We start from the raw sequence: 15888 nt of genomic DNA on the forward strand, positions 1-15888 counted from the left end.
TGGCTGGGAGAAAAGCAAAAAAAAAAAAAAAAAAAAAAAAAAAAAAAAAAAACAAAAAAAAAAAAAAAAAAAAAAAAAAAAAAAAAAAAAAAAAAAAAGGAAAACTGAAAACAAATTGCAAAAAAATATGCTGCTGTTGTGTCTGTAAAAATTGAATGAATTATAAAATAATACTAATTCAACCCCTAAGAAATGTATAGACATTTTCTGCCTAATCCTTGCTACTTCCTCTGAGGAAAAAAACACTATAGGTAAGGAAAAAAGGTTATTCTCTATGGTAGAGATACTGATATATACTCTTCCTATGGAATTATTATCTCTCTCTTATTTCTCTGTCAGTCTATTTTCTACTCAGGTGTATTTTTTACTCAGGTGGTTTTTTTTTCAACAGCGGGGTTTGTAGCACCACATGTCTGATTTGTATGACTATGACTTTCACACAATTTGTTGACAACACCACACTCACATGACCACCACCACAAACCAGCCTATGTAGTAGTAACAACCCTGTAGTGTAGTAGAGATGAAAATTATATGTTATATGTAACAATCTACTTCTTAGAATTAGATCCTGTGAGTATATACACTGTAAGTTTTAATACAGGGTAAAATGATTATCAGTTTTACCCTGGATATGCCTACAAACTCAAAAATAAAAAAGTATTCACTTCTTTAAAAAATCTTTGAATTTTGTAAAAAAGTATCTCACTTCTGCAGCTGATTCTACCCCTGATGCAAAACAATTATTTCTAAACTTGAAAAATAAAAAGCTGCGTGCAAACATAAAATCTGGGATAAAAAAAAATATATATATAAAAATATATATATAAATATATTTAAAGCACACAAAAACCTAATAAAAATACAGAAGGAAGACAAATGCGCAAGAAAAATGTATCTTTTAATTCTACTTCCTAATGATTTCAAGAATGTAAAAAGGAGCACTTAAAGGCTTTGTGTTTCGGCAAAGATGTTGCATTTCACTTCTTTTCTCTGATCTTCCAAGTTCATTTTCTTTTCAGCTGTGATCTTCTACATCCGATTCTGATATCTTCTCCCTCCCCATATCTTCCATTCTTATTTAAGGGGATACAAATAAACATTCCGTTCCATTCCTCTCTAAAAGTTGAAGTAGGTAAACACCAAAAAGACAAAAAGAATACAGATTGAGAACAGTGAGATAATAAAGAATGCAAAGCAACTAACACCACAAATTGAACAAGCTGTGAAATAGCATACTTTTTTTTTTGTGTCCCATTTTTCGACTTTTTTTTCCCTGACGAAAACCACCGATACTGTCCTGCAGCTTCAACTATACCAATACCACAAGTTACAACTATTGTACCTAAAAGAAACTTAAATAAGCAGGCATAAGGTCAAAATAAAATAAAGAAGTCTTCTAACAGCAAGTTTTATTTTTAATGAACAGCGACTCTTAAGAGAGCAAGTTCTAATTTTTTTTTGTAGAAACAAGAGAGACAGCAAGTTTGCTTGGAAAAAACGTTGTAACACAAAATAATTCTTAACTGTAAAACAAACACATATCTGCAAAAATGATCTATTTGCATCTTATCAATATTCTATTCTACATTTATCAAATAAAATACTGAGACAAACGGACTTTGAGAGTTGCTTTTTCGGACTTTGTCGGTTGCTTTTTATCACTTTCATAAGGCAAGAGAGAAATGTAACATAAGTAAACTGTAAAACAAAAAAACAGTAAAAAAAAAGTCTAATAAACAGTCTAATATAAATGACTAATAGCTGAACCATGTTAAAAACTTTTTCTAAATAGATGTCTTTTTCTTTTTTTTTCCTTGCAGGCTTGTGTTGTAAACTAACGTTTTCAAACTACTAACCTAAACACTAACTAGGTCTACTCTAGTCAACACTTTCATCTTGTAACAAGTCACCTTGTGGTGTGACCTTTCCTTGTGTGTAGTGTATGTGTGTAACACACATAATCGATTATGTCCTCCATTTATCTCTTTTCCTCGCTTTTCTTTTGCAGCTTTTCTTTCTCGAACGTGCAGAGCGGTGTTTCAGGCGCTCATAAAGAAAAGCGCAGCTGCAAAAAAAAAAAATAAAAAAAAAGTTAAAAGCATCATGAAAGAGCAAAACTCCTGACGGTACGATGTAAACAAAAAGTGAAATTTAATTTAAATTTAAATTTAAAAGTCGCGGGCGCATGGAGAAGCTCTGGAGGCTCGCATGCGGCCAGGTAGTGGGAGTTGGACACTACTGATCTAGACAATCTTAAAATATCTGAAGGTGGGAGTGCATCAGACAATTCCCTGTCCTGTGAGAGTAAGCCCATTCTGTGAAGAAGCTTGTGGTAATTGCCCTTCGCCATTTTCAAACAAAGGGAGAAACAATGCTGCTTAGACCAAAAAGGAATAACCACAATTGTCCTTAGGGAGTCCTTCTGTATATTTAGAAGAAACTAATGTTTTTAACTTGCCATGAAAAGAAGTTATGTACTCACCATATCATTCCATGTTTGTAGTCCATCTCATCCTTCATTCTTACACTTGGGGTTTGGAGCCAATCCTCGGCTCCAACTTGGCAATTCTCTAGCTCAAAGTCTTATGGTTGGCTCGTGGCAAGGAGGTATCCCATCATGCACCACTGACATATCCCAGATCTCGTTTGCTGCTAGTAGTACAACTATAGAGGAAAGAACAAACCATGGAGAAAGGTCTCAAACGTAGAAAGAGATTAATTGTATAAATTCCCCCAGGTCCTCAAAGGAGGGGGCAGGAGGGTGGGATAGTAAGAATGAAGGACGAGATGGACTACAAACATGGAACGTTATGGTGAGTACAAAACTTCTTTATGTTCTGCAGTCCTATCTCACCTTCATTCTTACACTTGGGACAGCGTCCCTAGCACCTTTACCTTGGGTGGCTCACTGAGTACTGTGGAACCAAAGGAAGATATGTTCCTGGAAGCCACGTCCAACTTGTAATGACTTATGAATGTATGAGGCAGTGGTGGCTGGTGACTTCAAATTAAAGAGGGGCTGCAGGAGACAGCTGAATGGGTGGGGCCAATGGGAAGGGGTGTGGCGAACTAGACAGGGGTGGAGCTATGCTAAAAAACACAACAACTGGAACTTTAATTAAATACGCTGCCCTGGGTGCCAAACCGTCATCAAGAGAGTCAATCAAGACAAAATGAAGTGTAGAAGAAAAAAAATATTTAATGCATTGGCTACATGACAACTTACTTGATATCTAGATGGAAACAAAAAGGTTGTGAGGCATGAAAAAATAAATTATTTTTTAAATACATTACTGGAATACTAGTTAAAATCAAGTATAAAAAAACAAGCTTCTCCTTGCACTGTAGTTCTAATTATAACTTATATTCAGCTTTATAAAAGTACCAAGTAACATGCTGAAAGTAGAAATCTCTGTGATACTCCCACTTGTAAAAATGTTTCTTATCCAAAAAAGACCTGCTCTGTGACAGCAACTATCTACTTGTTTCATGGGGAAAACATGATCAAAGTAAAAAATGAAGAGCAAATAAGAAACAAGCTCAAGATAAATTGCTTAAAGGATTACTGCACAGGTTATGGACCATACATGATAGAGTGGCATTTTGTTTAGTTTACGGGTAAAGCTTGCAAAGATGACTGCAAATCTCTAACAAATGTAATGAGCTTCTGAAAATACTGTAATCCTGTCCTTGATTACAAATACTGTCATATGCATTTCAATACCTAAGGCTTGCACATTATCTAGTAATGTAACTATTCTCTGCATGGCAACAACAAAAAGTCTTTCAGTGTTGGTAATTATTTAACAGTATGCTTATTAAAGGTTACTTGCATCTTATAATCTTAGACAAGCTTACATGATGGTCATTAAAGCATTGCTACTTAAACACAAAGCAACAGGGCACTGTGACAGCATGCATTTTCTGAATAATAAGAAGCATAAATCAACATTATAAAAATATGACAGAAAACCAGAACATTCTGCAAAATCAAGGACAGATGAAAAGCCACTGTCGTACTTGTATCCACCTTGGATGGGGAAGTATGCACACTTACACTGCATAACTGCTCCTTGCCTTGCTTGGACACATCCAGAGTCACTACATGGGGGAGTGGGGTGCAGCAAGTATGTCACAATTTGAAATGTCTCTGGCTGATGGTAATGGCTCTGACACTCATACCTCTCAACCTCAGAGCAAGAAATCTGGACAAAGCCATACATAGAAGTGGGACACAGGCCCGAAAAAATAAGGACAATTTTTAAATATTGCTCTTATAAACTTAGAAAGATAATAGAATAGTAGTAGGTCTTGCATTAGTATGAAATTTCTGAAGGGTATGAAATCTGAAACTCAAATGTCTGCCATTATTTTCTAACTTCAGTCTTTAATGATTTGCCACTAATTTGGCAGAAAACCACAATTTTATGAAAATCACATCAAAAATGTGATGCAAAAATATAAAATTGCCACACAATGCAGCTGGGAACCTGTCAAAGAAGGGACACCTTTTTAATATTAGTACTGTTAACTTGAGCATCTGACAAAATAAGAGCATCTACATGCATTTCTGAAGTAAAAGTAATCTATAACTCTGATCATTACAGTTATTTAGAATTGCAAACCCTCCAAATTATCTTCTAAAATTGCCATTTTGCGGAGGGGTTATTAGGGGAAGAGCAACATTTTAAGCCAAAAGTGGGGACAATTGAGAGGTTTGGATATTTCTAATTCTATAAAGCGATTTATTTGCACATACTTCTCAACCTCTTAATGCAGGAAATCTGGACAAGGCCAAATAAATATATTGGGGGAACATACAAACAGTACTAAAAATTGCTCTTGTATAAACTTAAGACAGTTGATAGAATAACAGGTCTTGCTTTAGCATGCATTATAATGTCTGAAACTCAATGTCTGTCATTATTCAGTGACTTCATTCCTAAATGATTTGCCAGAAAACCACAAATTTTATGAGGGACAAACCAAAAATAAGAAGCAAAAATCTTCATTCTGCAAAAATTTGGACAGTTGAGAGGTATAGTTCAGCCGGGGCTGTTTGAGTTTGCTGTCCTTCCCCCCTCACAAAATCATGGTCGAATGGAGCCCCCCCGCACCCATTCCAATGTCCTATTCTTTGGTTATTTTGCCCCATTTATCATAAACACTGTAATGTGCATACTGCTTTACTTCTGCGATGATTTGGAGTTCATTTGAAAGTTTTATTTTGCATTTTACAGCACAAACCCTAATAGATATCTGCTAAACAAAGCAATGCAGTCTCACAATGAAAATAGACTTAGCATTAAAACTTCTCTGGCCTTGAAACTCACATTCATTGAAACAGCATTGAAACCCACATTCAAAGAAAATACATTTTGCCAGTGGCAAATGAAGATTAACTAGGCTGTTTTCAAATCATAGGCCCCTTGAACACGAAACATACACATGCTCTTTGATACACCTTCCTGATTGTATTAAATTATATTCCTTGTACAAGCACCCCAGCCAAGAATCAAACCAGAGAACCTGTAGCTGTCGCGCAACAATGCTACCAGTGCACCACTGCACTACTGACTTTGCCAGGAACAAAAAACATACAGAAACCACAGATTGTATGAGGAACAGAACAAATATGGTGCAAAAATCTGCAATTTTTTTACAAATGGTGGTGGGTAGGGAATTCAGGCCCTTACTACCTGCACCCAAGGTACAGGGTTCAAGCCTGAGCATTCTCTATCTACCACCATGTGTTCTCTCTAGCCACCAGTATGTAGCAACTGGGGTATTATACATACACACACACACACACACACACACACACACACACACACACACACACACACACACACACACACACCTCCATAGATCAAACTCTGTTCGTCCATAGCACCCTACCTCCATAGCAGCAACTCCGCTCGTCCTCCATAGCTAGCAGCAGATCAAAATCCATTCTCGTAGCAGCCCATGCAAGCTGTTCTGATTTCTCTGCAGCAGCCCACTCTAGACATTTCAACCTCCGTAGCAGCCTGCGCAAGCTGTTTCCCCATGAGGCGTCATGAGAGTAGGCTGGAGCCTCCAGCCTGTGGGCGATGCAGTCCGGTGTCCTTCCGGTCTGTGTGGTCATCACCGCACAGACTTCTGGGCTGGCAGGGTAGAGATCCCTTTCTTCCCTATCTGGACTGCCTAACACAACAGTCTGGAGTTCTGAGTACCAGAAACTCCAAGCTCGCATGCGTGGAGTTTCGGGTTTCACAATTTTTTTTCTTTTTTCTTTCTATATGTTGGGGTGGGGGCTCTTTTTAATTGTTATTCTTTTCTTTTTTCTTTCTACAGGTGGGGGGGTTGCAGTACTGCAGTCCTATAGCACGAGCCACCCCTGGTATGAGGGGTAGCCCATGTTGCTGCTGCACAAATGTTATCCATAGGAATTTTGGCTTGGAAGGCCACCGATTTAGAACCAGATCTGGTAGAGTGGGCTTTCACCTTAAAAGGGAGATCTTTGCCACTGTACATATAAATGAATGAAATGCAGCTTGAAATCCTGTGTGATAAAGTAGGTTTTGACACTGGTAAACCCTTTCTTTAATCTGAAAAGGAAATAAACAATTGGTCTGACCTTCTGAAACTTTTGGTTCTATGAAGATAGAATTGTAGCTGTCTATGAACGTCAAGCTGGTGACATTTGTATTCTGCCTTATTAGAAAAATTTGGGAAAAAGACAGGCAGTTCAATGGATTGATTAATATTAGCCTGTGAAGAGACCTTAGGGACAAATGAAGGGTTGGTCCATAGAGAAACACTGTCTCTGTGGAATAACAAATAAGGCGGCCTAATATTGAGGGCTTGAAGTTCTGAGACCCTCCTTGCAGATGTAATGGCCACTAAAAATATGGTTTTCCATGAAAGGAATTTGAGATTGCATGTTGCTGATGGTTCAAAGGGAGGCAAAGTAAGTTTTTGAAGGGCAAAATTCAAATCCCAGGGTGCCACAGGGTCCATGACGGGGGGGGGTCAAATAATGTGGCCCATTAAGAAAGGCTCTACACAATCTATGCGCCATAAGGTTAGGATCATTAGCCAAATGGAAGGTAGAAATAGCTGCCAACTGAACTTTAATAGTGGCAGCGGCTGAGCCTTGACGGAAAAGTTGTGTAAGAAACTCCAAAATCGCAGAGATGGGGGCTGTATAAGGATCGAGATTTCTATTGCGAGACTAAAAGGAAAACCTTTTCCATTTACTGGCGTAAATCTTTCTAGTTGAAGGTTTGTGAGAAGATGTCAGAATATGTACAACATCAAGAGAAAAGTTGTGAAGCCTGACTAAGGATGGAATTGGAGCAGCCACGCTGTCAAATTCAGGGTGTGGGAGAGGGATGGAATGTGCATCAGTAAATCTGGCACTGGGTCCAGAATCCAAGGTTCATCCATTAGGTGAGGCCTGAGGAAGGGGAACCAAATCTGATGAGGCCAGTAAGGAGCAATGAGGATCATCTTGCTTCCCAAGGATTTTTCTTTCTGAATGACCTTTGATATCAGAGGAAAAGGTGGGAAGGCATAAAGAAGTCTCGAGGGCCAATTGTGAACAAGTGCGTCTGTGGGTGTCTCCCCCTTTGGGGGGATCTGGGTGAAGTAGTTGCTGCATTTGGCATTCAGAGAGGTGGTGAAGAGATCGCAGCAAGGCTGACCCCATCTGCAAAAAATCTGTTCCGCAATGTGTGGATTCAGAGACCATTCATGAGGCATAAGAACTGCCCTGCTGAGCCTGTCAGCTATCACATTGGTTTTCCTTGGAATGTGTGTTGTGACCAGAAAGCATTGTGAAGACACTGCCCACTCCCAAACTTGAAGGGCCTCTCTCCATAGGGGTAAGATTTGGTCCCTCCTTGTTTGTTTATGTACCATACCACTGACATATTGGCTGAGTGGATCGCAATCATCCCTAGAGGGAGAAAGCTGCGAAGTTCCTGCAACACCAGAAGCACTGCTCTCATCTCCAGGACACTGATATGCAAATGAGCGTCATGTTCCTGCCATGTGCCTTGGAGTTTTCTCCCTAGATAATGCCCCCCCCCACCCTATCTGGGAGGCATCCGTGGTCATGGTGGCAACTGGGGGAGACGGAACAAATGGTCTGTCTGTGGTCAAATGGCTGGACTGGGTAAACCAGCAAAGATCATGTTTGCGTGATTCTGTTATCAGGATGGGGTGAGAAAGAGGTAGTTGCTGCAGAAACTACTGGGCGAAAAGTAACCACTGCAGAACCCTCATGTGCAGTCTAGCTAATGGGACTAATGTTATCGTGGAGGCAATTGTCCCTAACAATTTGTGTACTGTCTTCGCTTTTGCTTTGTGCTGTGGAAGTAGACTCCAAACTTGTTGCCTGAAATTCTGGACTCTCTCTCTATGGGGAGGTAAGCCCTCATTGTGACGGTGTTTATTTCTGCACCAATGAAATTCACATGCTGACAGGGCGACAATGCAGATTTTTGCCCGTTTATTGTAATTCCTAGTTGCAAGCAAGTTATAGTGGTGGCGTTCCCTGGTCTGTAATAGTAGATGCCTTGTGGTGGCAGTCAGGAGCCAGTCGTCCAGGTACAGAAACACTTGGAATCCAAGGCATCTCAAGTGAGCTATTATCACTGCCATGCATTTGTTGAACACCCTGGTGGCTGTGGTGAGACTAAAGGGCAGGGCGTGAAATTGGTAATGACTGGCCACCAGCAGGAAGCGTAAGTGACTCCTTGATGCTCTGTCCATTTTGATGTGGTAGTACACATCTTGGAGATCTATGGAGCACATCCAAACATCTTATCCTAACAGCAGAAGTATCAACTGTAACGTGACCATTCAGAACTTGGACTTCTTTACTGATTCGCTCAACTTGCTGAGATCCAAGATGGGTCTCAAGTCCCCTGTTTGTTTGGGCACGAAAAGAATCTGGAGTAAGTCCCTAATCCTACTTGGTCTGTGGGGATGGGTTGGATGACTCTCTTTTTGAGAAAATTTTGGATTTCTACAGTTGCTAAATCCCTGTGATTGGGTGGAACATCTGGGATTCTTCTGGTCTGAGGAGGAGTGAAAGAGAAGGGAATACAGTATCCTCTGGTAATTATCCTTTGTACCCACTTGTCTTGTGTGATGTCCTGCCAGGCTTCTGGGTACAAAGATACACGTCCCCCGACTGGCTCCAGAGACGCACAGTCGGGCCTCTTTCAGGAGCACTGGTAGGGACAACCATGAAAGGAATCACGGTCTCCCCTATTCTGCAGGCCTCCCCTGCCTCTAGGGTGACATCTACCATTATTTCCTCCACAGAAGAAAAGACATGCTTCCCATACTTGTCCATCGTTCAAGACTCCTTGTTCGGTGGATGGGCAGTAGAGGACGTTTCAGCTAGTTCCTTTTTGGTGGCTGCTGCCACCACCATGGCATCTACTGGCATGCCTTTGTTGAGAAAATCTTTGTCCTGAGGTGCTGATGGGAATTTATTAGGTCTTCTAGGAACTGGTTCCACAGTATCAGAAGATTCCCACACCTTTCGACTCACTAGATCCAAAAGTTCGTCGAAAGGTGGAAATACCCAAGAGGCGGAGGGTTGAGACCCGAAAGCCTTCAGGTACACTGACTCCTCATCAGAAGGGGAGGTGGTGGGCCAGCCACCTCTCTGTTTCAGGATCTCAAGGAAATCTGCGAAGGAGATATCATCAGAGGACAACTTGGGGACCCTTCTGACTCCTCGAGGTCAGTGTCTGATGCATTGGACTCATTGGGGGAGTCAACATGCTTCTCTTACAAGTTTTCTTCCAAGGGGGATCCTCAGAAGGATATTCTGGGGAGGTCTCGGAAGACTGGGAACCACTCATGGAGGGTTCCTGTGGCTGTGAATCTCCACTGTGTTGGATGAGAGAAGGTGCTGAGACTGAGGTTGGCACTTTAAGGGGGAGAGTATCAGTGCCCCTAGCTGGAACTGAAGACTTGGACAGAACACTCCTCATCAGCTCGAAGGCCGAACCCCTCAGCTCCGAGGACACCCCTTGTTCCAAAGGAGAAGAGGCAGTCCTCAGTACTAAGGAGATAGGCTCTGAGACAGACGTGGGGTCCGAGCTCACCTGAGCCGAAGCACCAAGGTAAGCTTGGAACCGAAGAAGTTCGGGTCCAAGCATCCTCCTTGGGCCCGACTGGAGAGCTTAGGACCCTAGACCGCACGGGCAGTACCGAAACTGTCAAAGGAGATATCAGAACAGAAAGGCCCAGAGAGATAGCTGGAACCGACCTTTCCACAGCAAGTGGCATCAACATCTCTGGCTCTGAAGCACCAGAGTGGCTCGGAGGAGGAACGGTGATAGGGTGTATGGGCTCAGTAGGATCTGGAGCTGACTGGGATGGAGCTGAAAGTAAATTTGCTTGCGCCAAAGTCTTCAGGAGTCTGCGCACCACTCTCTCAACGTCCTCATCAGAAAGGCTCCTACAGGACCTGGAGGATAACGTGGGGGGCCTAGACAACTGAAAAATTGGCGATCTGAGTGTTGGAGAAACTGGACGAAGTTCAGCCGACCGGCTCCGAAACACAGATTCAGGTATCGGCTCCATAATCTTTGGAACTGAAACTGATTGTTCCACATCAATAATCTCTGTCGGCACTGAAACCAGTGGAGCCGAAGAGGAAGTAGTCGATTTAGAAATTTTCTCTAGCGGCTCTGGTGACACCGAGTGAGTGGAAGACAGCCTTTTTGCAGGTTTAGCTTTGTCTTTTTTTTTGGTGAGGGTGACTTGGAACTAGAGAAGGAAGACGAAGCACATTCATTCTCAAATTAATGCTTTAAGAGACCTTTCAATATAAATTTGTTCTTTCTGTCATGAAGGACTCGAGGACTAAAAGCATTACAAAAGGAGCAAGATTCTTGAAGGTGAATAGCACCTAAGCATTATACAGAAATAGTATGCCCATCTGTCAGGGACATTTTTTGAGCGCACTTGGTATATTTTTTTTAAACCCAGAAGGCTTGTGGTCTTTCGGGTCTTTAGACATATCTGAAACCAATACTGATATCTAAGACAGACAGAAAAAAAACAAGTCACAGTGACTAGTGCCAAAAACAAAACGGGAGCTACCTCTAATTTAAATGGTTAGCCCTGAGGAAACAACAGATAGGTAGACAGAGGACTAGGTCTTCTAACTTAAACAGGCCTAGCCCTAGAGGAAGAAACACATGACAGACAGAAGACTAGGTCCTCTAACTTAAACGGGCCTAGCCCTGAAGGAAGGAAAAAAACATGAGTGACAGACCGAGGACTAGGTCCTCTAACTTAAACGGGCCTAGCTCTTGGTGAAAGATAGCTCTGAAAGAATAAAACAATTAGGCAAAGCCCAAATAGCAAAACAAAATGAAACAGCGAGTGCAGATATACAACAAACAGGCGTGCGGAAGAATGGCCAAGAAAAAACAGCAGAAACACAGCAAACAATGCCACACAAGGTCTTCAACAGACACCAAACTATAAGCGAATACTAAAACAGCTAAATAAAACTTTTTAAAGCACTATAAGTCGAATAATAATAATAAAAAAATTCCACTTAGCCACGGTCAAGAAGCACTTCTGAACTCATTGAGCAGCAAATGAGATCTGGGATATATCAGTGGTGCATGATGGGATACCTCCTTGCCACAAGCCAACCAGAAGACTTTGAGCTAGAGAATTGCCGAGTCAGAGCCGAGGATCAGCTCTGAACCCCAAGTGTAAGAATGAAGGTGAGATAGGACTACAGAACATCAACAGATCTGTGTTATCTTCTTTTTGCCTGAGTCAATGTGTGGGTTGTCAGATCCAGCCAGATTCAAGCCTTGGTGCCTTACACCAAAGCTTTGGATCTGAGCGCTCTAACTGCACTTCTCCTACCCACAATTCCCTTCTACTGCCTGAACTTCCTCAGATCGAGTTTGTTGACTGACCATAAAAGGTCAGTTTGTACATATAAATATCTGGCTGATCCATTGAGGCACAATGACAACTGTGACTCTACAGGTGCAATGACAATTTGGAAGGGCAGAGGATGGAAGGGAACTGAACTATATGAAAAGAAGACAACATGGATCTATTGTTATGTTAAGGTTAAAACTTTGATATCTGATGCCTTTTTCCATGTGATTCAGCATGTGGGACAGATTTCCAAGCTATCTGATGGGTATCTGGGTGGACTCAAGGCAGGATATTCCTATGTATGGCACAAACAAAAGATGTGCATGTCCTGGACATCTAATTTCTAGTGAGACACAAAGGTATGAGTTGAGGATCAAGTTGCTACTTCACATATGTCACTTATTGGAACTCATTTAGCAAAGGCTGTTGAAGCTGCCATTGCTCTTGCAGAATGCTCTTTAGCATTTTTTTGTATAGACATGCCTAGTAAATCACAGAAAAGGAAATGCAATTTGCTAACCATCTTAAGGGTGTTATTTTATAAAATGATTCCCCCAAGTTTTTCTTGGAGAAGGATATGAGCAAAAAATCCAATTTTCTGAAATTCTTGGTACAGTGGAGGTAGAATTGGGGTTGCCTGACTGTGGACATGTAATGTATGTTACTTATGTTCTCCTTTAATGGAAAAATTGAAAACTGGCAAATCAATTTGTTGGTTTAAATTTGTTTCAGATGCCACTTTTGGCAGAAAGGAAGGATTTGTTCTTAAAGACACTCTGTCTTTATGAAAGACCAGAAAGGGGGCCTTACATGAGAGTGCCTCAAGTTCTAATGCTCATTTGACAGAAGTAATAAAAACCAAAAATATAGTCTTCCAAGAAAAAAACTTTGTGTAAGCACTGAATGACCAGCAGCACAATGAACTTCACCATGAAACGTCTAGAACTTTAATAGGTTACAAAAATAAAACAATGAGCATACATTAAACGTTTAACTTAATCACTGCGTTTTTTGTCCCTGAAACCTGAGACTTTCTCGGATCCTGTTAACTATCCTAAAACTCCCTTCCTTTTAAAATACATCCAGAAATAATTATTCAATTAACCATGTCTTAAATAATCATATTGAAAACTTACTGTTTTAGAATAAACTAAGTTATCCTAATAAAAGCAGTTGGCAAAAACAAACTGTACTAAAACAATATACATATATATATATATATATATATATATATATATATATATATATATATATATATATATATATATATATATATATATATATATATATTTATATATATATATATATATATATATATATATATGGGTCCTCTTCAGTAGATTGAACGTTTACAAGTTTGAACCACATATGGCCGAGACCATATGTTCGAACTTGTAAAAGTTCGATCAGACTGAATGGAGATCTCCGTACAGAGCGGAAAGGGAAGATTCCCCATTTCTGCAATGTAGTGCGATCTCGTAGTTGGTATATTTAAGTAAGGTGGTTGTGGGGGGGGGGGTGCTATAGAAATTTAGTTTTGTGTTTTTTTGTTTTTTGTGCTTTTACTTCAGTGTTCGAACTTTTACAAGTTCGAACATATGATCTCAGCCATATGTGGTTCGAACTTTTAAAAGTTCAACCCACTGAAGTAGATCCATATCTATACATATGTCAAGCAGGCTAAATTCAATTAAATAAAGGCTCTGTATCTTAGAACTTATGTGTATTTCAAATGGTGATAATAACCATAATAATCAATTAACTAATATAAAAGTATCTACATGCAATTTCTATCCAACACCACCCTCTAGTGGGCTCAATCAATAAATATACTAAATCTAATATAAACTGAATGTATAATATCAAACTACCAAAAATGTTGTTGTTATTTGTCTTTCGGCGTTTCCCGGTTAGGGGTTGCCACAGCGGAACTCCGGTCTGCTAATGATTGGCAGTAGATTTTCATGAACGTCGAGGTGTCAGCTCGACGTTCAACCTTCAACGAAGGCACGCCCATTTACGCATGTCTTTCGAATGCCCACCCAACCATGGGGAGGACATGCAGACTCCACACAGAAGGCACTCCCCACACTCCAGCCGAGAATCGAACAGGAGAACCTCTTGCTGTGAGGCAACAACACTACCGCTGCACCACCATGGATAAAAGTGAATTGAAAGAAAATTGAATAAAAGTGAGTACAAATTTAAATATCCATTCTCAAAAACCTAAATTACAACCTGGCTGCTCTCATCTTTAAAACTGGTAAAAGTGATATATTATCATTCAGGCCAGGGGCCTCATTTGCCTGTAAAAAATTGCCAGTAGGTCTCTCTAGATTCATTTTTTTTCTTCTCACAAACCTCCTCTTATCTTCCAAGTTATCGATTCTAGTACAAAAAAAAAGAGTATTTTGCATTTTTACAATTAAGGGTATGTTTATACAAAGCACTATTAGAATTTTGAGTTCTTATATTATAATAGTGCTCATATATATGCTTTTTTAAGGCTCTTTCAGTTTTAACCACATAAAAGGCCATGCATGTTACACAAGTTGGCAGGTAAACTATTCCTTTACTGTCACAATTACTATATTCTTTAGCTTTTAGCAGTCTATCTCTACTGGGAATGTATATACAATTAATGTTGCTAATGTAACTGCACTGTGTGCACCTTCCGCACTTAAAAGTGCCTTCCTTCATTTTAACATTACCTTGGCAATTATTTTTCTTCCTCTCCAAAATATCTCTTATATTGGAACCTTTTTTACAGATAATTTGAATAGGCTCCTTAAACAAATGTTCCACATCATAAAAACTCCTGAATAACTCCCAGTACGTATTGATGGTTTCCCTAATAATAGTCACTTTCTTGTTGTAACTAATAATAAAAGCACCTCTATATTCTAAATTATTTTCACCCTTACTTCCACTCCTTTTATTCTTGTTATTATTACATATCTTGTTTTATACAACTTCCTTCTTCCCTAGTGAGGGGAAGAACTTATTCTTTCTACCCTCTTTTACTTCCTTGAGCACTTCATCTATTAATCTTTCAGGGTATCTTCTTTCCAGAAATGTTTTTAATTGTTTCACATTCTACCAGAAAACCTCCCTTTTCAGATGTCATTCTAGAGTTCCTTATAAGCTGTCCTTTTATAATATTACGCTTTTGCTTATATGGATGTGCACTAATGAAGTAAAGGTAGGAATTTGAGAATGTTTCTTTTCTATATATTGCAAATTTGAACTTCTGTTTGTCTTTCATTTCCTGTACGGTTATGTCTAAATAGTTTTGTATGTAAACTTTAAAAAATTGTTCTATGTATTCTATGAATTCCCTTAACTTCTGTTCTGTACTATTCCAAAATATACATATGTCATCTAAAAATCTGTTATATAGACTCCAATATTTTGCTTAGGGAGAATTAAAAACATTTTTTTTCCTCCCATACTTGAAGTATAATATTGGCATAAGTAGGGGCACAACTTGTGCCCATTGCCACGCCACTTATTTGTTCGTAAAATTCTCCTTCAAAAGTTATAAAATTATTTTGGAGTACTATATTCATAAACTCGATAAGAACTCTAAATTCCTCAAAACTAAAAGTGCCCATATCAATAATGGCTTGTTCAAACCATTTTAAGCCTATTTCATGCAGAATGACAGAGAAAAGATCTATAACATCAGTTGTAACAAACACTATTTTCCTTATATATTTTATCATCTACCTCCTTTAAAAAATCTTGCGAGTCTTTAAGATATCCTGTATGTTGTATTCCCATAGTCTTTAATTTTGAATCTACATATATACCTAGGGAATGTGTCTTGGATCCAGTTGCCAGCACTACAGGTCTCATGGGGGGATCCACTGTACTTTTATGCACCTTAGGAATACCAAATAAGGAAGATATGATAGGTTTGTCTGTTTTCACAAAATTATATATTTCCAAGTTAATTAAATC

Source organism: Protopterus annectens, chromosome 1.part2 (genome assembly GCF_019279795.1).
Source record: "Protopterus annectens isolate FY-2018-M chromosome 1.part2, PAN1.0, whole genome shotgun sequence".
NCBI classification, from domain to species: Eukaryota; Metazoa; Chordata; order Ceratodontiformes; family Protopteridae; genus Protopterus; species Protopterus annectens.